Raw genomic sequence first — 9,409 nt, forward strand, 5'->3', positions numbered from 1 at the left:
ATGGATGGCTTGCTACCCATAGCTGAAACTACAAAAACCCATGAAAATGGTGACACCACAAGGCCTATAGGGAGACGTTTCCTCTCTATAGGCAGGGTGTGAATTGGCAGTGAACATCACAGGGCTTGTAGGAGAGCGTCCTCTGCCCTGCCTACCAGTGGGTTGTTAAAGCCTGACTGGCTCCAGTTGGGGCGACCAGAGAGGCCAGAGGCCACTCCGAGCGGCCTTTCACAGTGGGGGTGGGGGGCAAAGAAAAAAGAGAAAGAAAAATCCAAGGGACCCTGGGACTCCAGTCACGGGAGGACCGACTATTTCATCTAAGGGAAGCAATCCAGAGATGAATGTCAGTGAAGGGCTCAACCGTACTCATTAAGGCTGTGGTTGGGGGCTGTCCCCCATTTCTAGGAACACCAAAATATTGCCAGGAGCTCAACAGTCAATTCCTCAGGTGCAGAGAAATGGCTAAGCTGACCAGAGTGGGGGAACGCACCAATTGAAGCTGGTGGTGTGAACAGAAGTCATGCTCAGACAGATGGAATGGAGAACTGTTGTAGGGAAACCTGGTTCCCGAGCCCAGGGTTCCACGTGTCCTTAGCTGGCCTGCCTGTGAGCCCAAGGGACTGTGGAGAGCCTGGCCGAGTCATGAAGCACCATTGTTATGGTTTAGATAAAATGCTGCAGGTCCCTGAAGTAGCAGCAGGCAATGGGTCCCAAGAGCAGCCAGTCCCAGGCAGGTACAGCACAGCTGCCCAAGTGGCTGCAGTGGGCCACGAGGGGTAGTGAGTCCCAGGCAAGGAGTAGCATGGTGAGTGAGAGACCTCAATGGGGCAGCCAGTCCCATGAGGAGAGACAGACAATGGGCACACCATGAGACCATGCCACAGGTCTCTGAAGGTGGCTGGTCCTGGGCAGGGAGCCGTGTAGCAGGTGAGAGACAGATGGATAGGAACACCATGCAGAGTGAAGTTGGATATTTATTTAGTGGGTTATGGAGGGGAAAGGAGAGAAGGAGAGAAGAGCAGAGAGAAAGGCAGAGGGAGAGAAACAAAAGGGGAGAAGGGAGAGACAGAAACTGCCTCTTTGAGAGACAGAAAGAAAGGACTCAGGTTGGAGGGAGTGGGCAGAGCTTGTCTCTTAAAAGGATAGGACCGACCATTACACACCCAAGCGTGCAGATGTCCAATTAAACCTGGATATCTTTTAATTTGGTTTGATTTGGTCTGATTAGGAGTATTTGCATCTGATTAGGAGAGGCTTGTTGGTGAGATAATACCTGACAAGGTGGACTGTAAATTTTCCATCCTCTCGCCTCAGCATCCCAAGAGCTACAATTAATCTCCTTTTAGGGGGAAGTTTGACTTTCACATTTTAATTGAGGGGCACAGGGAAGGGGACCTCATCCATCAGTAGGAGTGTTTACAGGGTCTCCAGATATTCCAGGTTTGGGCCCCAAAGATCCTGGGTGTGGCTGTGGAGATCAGGCACATTCCCATTATCTCCCGTGGGCACTGGGTAGGGTGTGGCCTGGTTGATTATGTTGGCTCTTGGTTAGGGGTTGAGTGACAAAAAATTATAGCAACCATCTCCTTCATCAGGGCATTCTTGAGAAAGGTGGGGGAAGTTCCTGGCCATCTTGGTCTCAGTGGATTCTTCCTTCCTTCTTTCCTTCTTTCCTTCTTTCCTTCTTTCCTTCCTTCCTTCTTTCCTTCCTTCCTTCTTTCCTTCCTTCCTTCCTTCTTCCATCCCTCCCTCCCTCCCTTTCTCTCTCCTTCTTTTTCTTTTTTTGTATTTCATCAAATTCAAAAAGTTCTTAGCCATCATTTTTCATAAGATCTCTCTTCCCAGTTACTTTGAAAACAAAACAGCACTAATTTCGTGTTCTCTTCTTTCCCCCTCCTTTCCCAGGCAAGAAGACCCTTACTAAACATTGACCCTAAATGGTGGACTGGCTCTGACCCTGGGAGACAATACATTTCTGCTCATTATATTCCCCAGGGGCTGACTGTATGGCTCAGTGGGTAGAGTGCTTGCTGTGCAATCATGAAGACCTAAGTTTGAATCCCCAGAATCCACATAAAGCCAGGCTTGGTGGCACAAATATCTAACTCCAGCACTGAAGAACAGAGACGGGCAGACCAAGAGAGCTCACTAGCCAGACAACCTAGCCAAAATGGTGAACTCCTGGTTCAGTTAGTGACCCTGCCTCAAAGAATGAGATGGAGAGCAATATGGGAAGGCACTGGACATGGATCTCCAGCCCCATATGTGCACACAGGTGACTAACCACGCTCGCACAACTGCCAGCTAGGTCCCTTGTGTCCTATCACAGTTAACAGGAGAAACTGAGAGGTGCAAGCCTTAGTCTGGAAACTGCAAATTTTCCAACAGTCTCCAAAGATTCAGCACACTCATCTCCCACTGACTCGGCTGGACTGTCATCTAAACGAGGAGTCCATTCCTGGCACTTCCGATTTCATCATCTTCCCTGAATCACTGCTACAAGTCAATAGGGAAGAAACAGGTGGCTGGAAAACTGGACAAAAGATCTGAATACACACATTTCTCCAAAGAATACAATTTGTTAATAGCACATGAGAAAGTGCCAGCATTGTTAGGCCACAGGACACTCCAATCAAAGCCACCATGTGATACCACTTCACACCACTAGTGTGGTACTGTAGGAAGCCACTTCAAATCTCAGAATCTGTGTGTTGCCTTATATGGCAAAACGTGTAGGGAGCTTGAGGCTAGAAGCTTCCTGAATCATCTGGCTGCTTTTCAGATGCAATTGCTTGTGTCCTCATGGGAAAGAAGCACATGCGATGTGGTTTGTTTCAATTTTAATAGGTTCTTGCTATGTAGCCCAGGCTAACCTCAGACCTGCAATCCTGTACACACAGACACACACACACACACACACACACACACACACACACACACGGGTTGATAAAACAAAGGCAAAAACCAGAGTGATGCAGTCACAAGTCAAAGAATGCCATGTGTTTAAGAGTCACAAAACAACTTGCAGAAGATTGAGTGGGCGCCATGGGAGAAGTAAAGGGTTGGGTTGTGCTGGCCAGCATTTGGTGGGTGGGGGTTTGTCTGTGCAGATGACAGCAATAAAAAGATCAGGCAGACAGGAGGCAATCGGGACCACCTTTCACAAACACTGCCAGTAGGAAGTAAGACGGTGCTGCAGCTTTGGGTCCTCAAGAGCTTAAATACAGAGATACCAAAGGAATGAGCAATTCCACTCCTGAGGAATACACCCAGGAGAGGAAAGTCTACTTCCAAGTAGCAACTTGCCCATTAATATTACAGCAGCATTAGTCACAAGAACCCCAAATGTCCAGCTGCTGAATGGATAAACAAGACCTGTTGTGAACGCACAGTGTACTTATGTGTGGTTACTGTTTCTTGGTGTCCTACAAGAACGTTTATTTTGAGACAGGGTCTCTTTATGTACTTCTAACTGTCCAAGAACTTACTCTGTAGACCAGGCTGGCCTCAAACTCACAGAGATCTGCCTGCCTCTTCTCAAGTCATGGGATTACAGGTGTGACCCAGCATTCCTGGTTTAGAAATCTGTTACTCAAGATACAGCACTGTCTGATTGATTGGACCTCTTTACACCTGGAAGCCGCTGCTCACTCGGGGTGGGGTGGGGGGCTCCTCCCCCAGTTAATGCTTCCTAAAGATAACTCACAGAGCTGCCTGAGGCGATCTCCTAGGTGATGAGCTGCAATCAAGCTGACTATTAATGATTAAATGTCATGGCTTTCTTATTTTTATTGTTTCAGAATTTTTGTTCCCCATCTCTCCAACACACATGGACATACCACGCAAGCACATGTACACAGACACACACAGACACACACAAGATCACATGCAAGCACTACTGTGCACACTCTTTTTTTTTTTGAGACAGTCTCACTGTGTAGTGCTAACTCAGGGTCAGCCCACTTTGCTGGAACTCCTTTTGTAGATTAGGCTGACCTTGAGTCCACAGAGGTCCACTTGCCCCTGCCTCTTGAGTGCTATTTAAGGCTGCACCATCATGCCTGGCATGTTTTGTATATGTGAGTGTTTTACCTGTGTAAGTATTTATGTGTACCATGTGACTATCTGTGCCTACGTGGGTACTGGGAACTGAACCCTCATCCTCTGCAACAGCAGCAAGCACTCTTAAGCACCCAGCCACCTCACGTACACTTCTTACCTTTGTTGTTTGATAATGTCCTTATTCTAGTCTGTTCTTTCTGTTTTGAATGGTACACATTGTGCCTTCACTCTCAATGGTCACCTTTGAAGTTCTTTTGTTTGTTTTTATTTTTCGAGAGGGGGTTTCTCTGTGTAATAGCCCTAATCTGGCTTTTATTTTTTTATAAATCTTGTTTTTTTTTTAACCTTTGAAGCTTTAGTATGCATATTTAATCGAAGTGTGTGGACTGAGTGATCTTCCTTACAGCGACAAAAACTCAAAGAAAACAGCTTGAAGAAATTTTTCCTTTGGCTCACAGTTGCAGAGGTTTCAGCCAATTGTGGTTGAAAAGATGTGGTAGACACAGCAAGCAGCTCAAACCATGGTGGCCAAGGAAAGGCGAGAGGGAAGAGGTGAGGAGAAAGAGGTCTATATTATTGGGGATTTTTCCTTTTATCTCTTTTACTCCATTCTGGTCCAAGCCTTTGAAATGGTGCCACCTTCATTCAGCGCTAGGTCTTTCTCTCTTGGCAAACCCTCCCAGAAAGAGCACACTCAGACCTGTACTATGCTAATCTCCTGGATATTTCCTTTTTTATCTTATTATTTTTGTTTTTTTCAAGACAGGGTTTCTCTGTGTAGCCCTGGTTGTCCTGGAATTTGTTCTGTAGACCAGGCTGGCCTTGAACTCACAGAGATCCGCCTGCCTCTGCCTCCCAAGTGCTGGGATTAAAGGCATGCACTACCATCACCCAACATCCTGGGTGCTTCTTAATCCAATAAATTGGCAGGCACTGTATCACCATACTGCCTATCTCAAAGGATGTCTGTACTGCAGCCGTGTCCTCTGGCTTGGCCATGATCATTACTGCCTGGGAACAGAGCAGCTATGGTGATCTGTATGCTATCCCTGTAGGTCAGACATTCAGTGGGACTGGAGAGGGGCATGATACTCTGGATTCCATTAGTCACTACAGAAGGTCTATACAAAGAGGTAAACAGTTGACTAAGATGGGACATCTTAGTGGTATAGTTGCCCGAGAGTCCCCCATGCTCTTATGAGTAACACCAATAAACTAACTGGTTTGCCTGGCTGGGCTTAGATGAAGGATGTGGTAGGGTCTTCTGTTTTGTGTTGATTTCATTGGTTAATAAAGAAACTGCCTTGGCCCTTTGATAGGACAGAAAATTAGGTAGGCAGAGTAAACAGAACAGAATGCTGGGAAGAAGGGAAATTAGGCAATTGCCATGCCTCTCCTCTCTGGGTCAGATGCAATGGAGCCAGCCGCCAGATCAGACATGCTGAATCTTTCCCGATAACACACCACCTCGTGGTGCTACACAGATTATTAGAATTGGGTTAAGCAAGATATGATAGTTAGCCAAGAAGAGGCTAGATATAATGGGCTAGGCAGTGTTTATATGAATACAGTTTGTGTGTTGTTATTTCGGGGCATAAGCTAGCCAGGAGGATGGGAGCCAGGCAGCAGGAATGCAGTCCACTGCTCTTTCTACAGATGAAGTTCTTGTTGTTTCTGTAGGTGCCCTCTCTATCTGGGGCAAAGAGCTTTTCCTTTATGTTTCCCAGGAAACGTCACAGAATGTCTTACCTTTTAATCCTGTGAATGCAATGGCATTTCTTAGAATCTTTTTTGAGGAGGAGGAGCCCAGCTTTGGTGGAGCACACCTTTAATCCCAGTAGCTCTTAGGAGGCAGAGGCAGGGGGTCTCTATGAGTTCAAGGCCTGCCTGGTCTACAGAGTGAGTTCCAGGACAGCCAGGACTATGCAGAGAAAACCTGTAAAGAACCTCTTTTGACCGGGCAATGATGGCACACACCTTTAATTCCAGTAGCACTCAGAAGACAGAGGCAGAGGATCTCTATGAGTTCAAAGCCAGCCTGATCTACAGAGCAAATTCCAGGACAGGCCCCAAAGCTATAGAGAACCTTTACCTCTTTTGATACCAGAAGCTGCTCAAAGACCATGCACACTACTCTGCAGTCACACCTCAGAACACTAAGGAAGCCACCACTGTGAAAATGGCATACACAATTTTTGTCCTTGGTGTGATGAAATTACACTCGCTGTGTTGGCACCACTTGGTATGTCTTCCATATTTAGGAAGCCTCTTTTTGGGTTCTGGGGAAATGTCTCTGTCTTTAAGGCACTGGCCATGCAGACATGAAGAGCTGAGTTTATAACTGGGACACAGTGACAGGTCTACAATTCAAGCATTTCTATCTGTGGTCCGATAGGAAGCAGAGACAGGCCAGCAAACTGTCTGAAACACTTTGTTCCAATCAAAGTGGAATGTGAGGACTTGGGTCCCAGGTCCTCTGACCTCCACATGCACTAGGAACACTTGCATGCTTGCAGTCACAGTAGAAATACATTGTTTTTAAAAGTCTTTCTCTTACTGTTTACTCTTCCCTCCTGTTCTTGCTGATTCCTGTTAATCTGTTCCCCAACGAGGTTATACTTCTTAAATTCTTATCAGCCATGATTCTCCACAGTCTTTGTTCAGTGCTTGTTAATATTGTTATTATATTTTACATTATGTGTATGTGTTTTGCAATCACATATGTCTGTGTACCATGTATCTGCAGATGCCAGAAGAGGGCAGGACCCCAAGAACTGTTGTTGCTGATGTTTGTGAGTCAACATGTAGGTACTGGTAACTGAATCCCAGGTCCTCTAGAAGAGCATCTGTGCTTTTATCGGCTGAGCCATTGCTCCATTCTCTGTCACTTATTTTTCTGATAGTGGCCATCATGGTGGGTGTGAAGTGGCATCTCACTGTGGTTTAGATGTCCATTTCCCTGATAGCTGGTGAGACTGAGCATCTGCTCATGTGCTTGCCACAGGCCATGTACATACCTTCTTTGTAGGTGTGTCTAATCAGTGCTTCCATCCATTATAACATTGCTGTGTGTCTTTTTCTTGTTGAGTTATTAGAGTCCTATTTTATATATCATACATAAACATCCCTAGAGATATGTAACTTGCAATGTTTTTTTTTCTTTTTTTTTTGTTTTTTTGAGACTGGGTTTCTCTGTGTAGCTTTGGAGCCTGTCCTAGAACTCACCATGTAGACCAGCCTGGCCTCAAACTCACAGAACTCTGTCTACCTCTGCCTCCCAAGTGCTGAGATTAAAGATGGGTGCCACCACCACCCAGTACTTGCAAAGTTTTTATCCTATTAGTTGTCTCATGTAGCCCTGGATAGCTTCCAACTTGACTTTCTTATCCTCCTAGCTCTGGAGTGCTGGGATTACAGATGCACACCCAGCGGCTGTTTGTGGGTGCTGGGGATGAAACATGATGTATGAAACATTACACACCCTAGGCAAGCCCTCTGCCAAGTGAGCTATGTTTCCACTGTTTGGTGCTTGTCTTGTTCTCTTTAAATATTTTTTAATGTAAAATGGATTGTGTGTGTGTGTGTGTGTGTGTGTGTGTGTGTGTGCTTGTGCATGTGTATGTGGATGCCTCTGAAGGCCAGAGACTGTGCTCAATGCCCTGGTGCTGGAGTTGCAGGTGACTGTGAATTGTATGAAGCAGGTGCAGGAACTGAACTTGGGTCCTCTGCAAGTGCCATAGGCACTCTTAATGACTAAGCCATCTTTCCAGTTTTCTCTCTTTTTTCCTGTCTTTTTAATTTTTTAAAATTTATTTTCATATGTATGACTGTAATCTGCACATATATCTATGTAGCACAAGCATGCAGTGCCTAAGGGAGCCAGAAGAGAACTTTGGAGCCCCTGAAACTGGAGTTACAGATGGCGGAGTCACACGGGGGGGGGGGGGGGGAGGGCAGGAAACTGAAACCCAGTTCTCCATCAGAGCAGCAAGCGCTCTTAACCTGAGCTGTATCTCTAGCTCTCTTCATAGTGTCCTTTTCAGCACAGAAGTTTTATTCTGAAGATGATAATTTTGTTGTTTTGCCATCTGGCCTGAAAAAAGAAAAAAAAGAGGGCTGGGCGGTGGTGGTGGAAGATGTCTTTAATCCCAGCACTCAGAAGGCAGAGGCAGGTGGATCCTTTGTGAGTTCAAGGCCAGCCTGGTCTACAAGAGCTAGTTCCAGGATAGGCTCCAAAGCTACAGAGAAACCCTGTCTCAAAAAACCAAACCAAACCAAAAACAACAAAGCATTTGTTGCTCTTGCAGAGGACCCAGATTTGATTCTGAGCACCTCCATGGTTGGTCACAACAATCCCTAACTCCAGTTCCAGGGGATCTGATGCCCTCTTCTGACCTTCACAAGTACCAGGCACATATGTGGTGCAGGGAGCAAAACATTGATACACATAAAATAAAGCAAATAAATTTAATAGAATTTATTTTAGGGCTGGAGAGATGACTTAGAGGTTAAGAACACTGACTGATCTTCCAGAGGATCTGAGCTCAATTCCTAACAACCACATGGTGGCTCACAATCATCTGGAATGAGATCTGATGCTTTCTCCTAGTGTGTAGGCATGCATGTATACAGAACACTGAATATATAATAAATAATTTTTTTTTTTAAAAAAAGCCAGGGGCTGGAGAAATGTCTCAGCAGTTAAGAGCATTGGCGGCTCTTCCAGAGGTCCTGAGTTCAATTTCCAGCAACCACATGGTGGCTCACAACCATCTGTAATAAGATCTAGTGCCCTCTTTTGGCCTATAGGGATACATGCAGGCAGAACACTGTATATATAATTCATAAATAAATCTTAAAAAAAAAAAAACAGGCGGTGGTGGCGCACACCTTTAATCCCAGCACTCGGGAGACAGGCAGATCTCTGTGAGTTCAAGGCCAGCCTGATACAAGTGTCAGGATAGGCTCCAAAGCTACACAGAGAATCCCTGTCTTGAACCCTACCCCCTCAAAAAAAAGTAGGATGTTGGGGAATATTATCTGCTCTGGAACATTTGTTTAATGATGTAAAGATATGTTGCTTTTGTTTGTGCTGCATTTGTTTACCTTGTCTAAAACAGTTGGTGGTCCTAAGAAAGAGCTAAATGGCCAATAGTGAGGCAGGAGTAAGGATAAACAGGGTTGGCAGGCAGAGAGAATACATAGAAGGAGAAATCTGGGAAAGAGGAGTAGCAAGAGAAGAAGAAGAGGAGGACACTAGGGGCCAGCCACCCAACTACACAGCAAGAAGAGGAGGACACTAGGGCCAGCCACCCAACTACACAGCAAGAAGAGGAGGACACTAGGG

Source organism: Microtus ochrogaster, chromosome 1, assembly GCF_000317375.1.
Source record: "Microtus ochrogaster isolate Prairie Vole_2 chromosome 1, MicOch1.0, whole genome shotgun sequence".
In the NCBI taxonomy this organism is placed as follows: Eukaryota; Metazoa; Chordata; class Mammalia; order Rodentia; family Cricetidae; genus Microtus; species Microtus ochrogaster.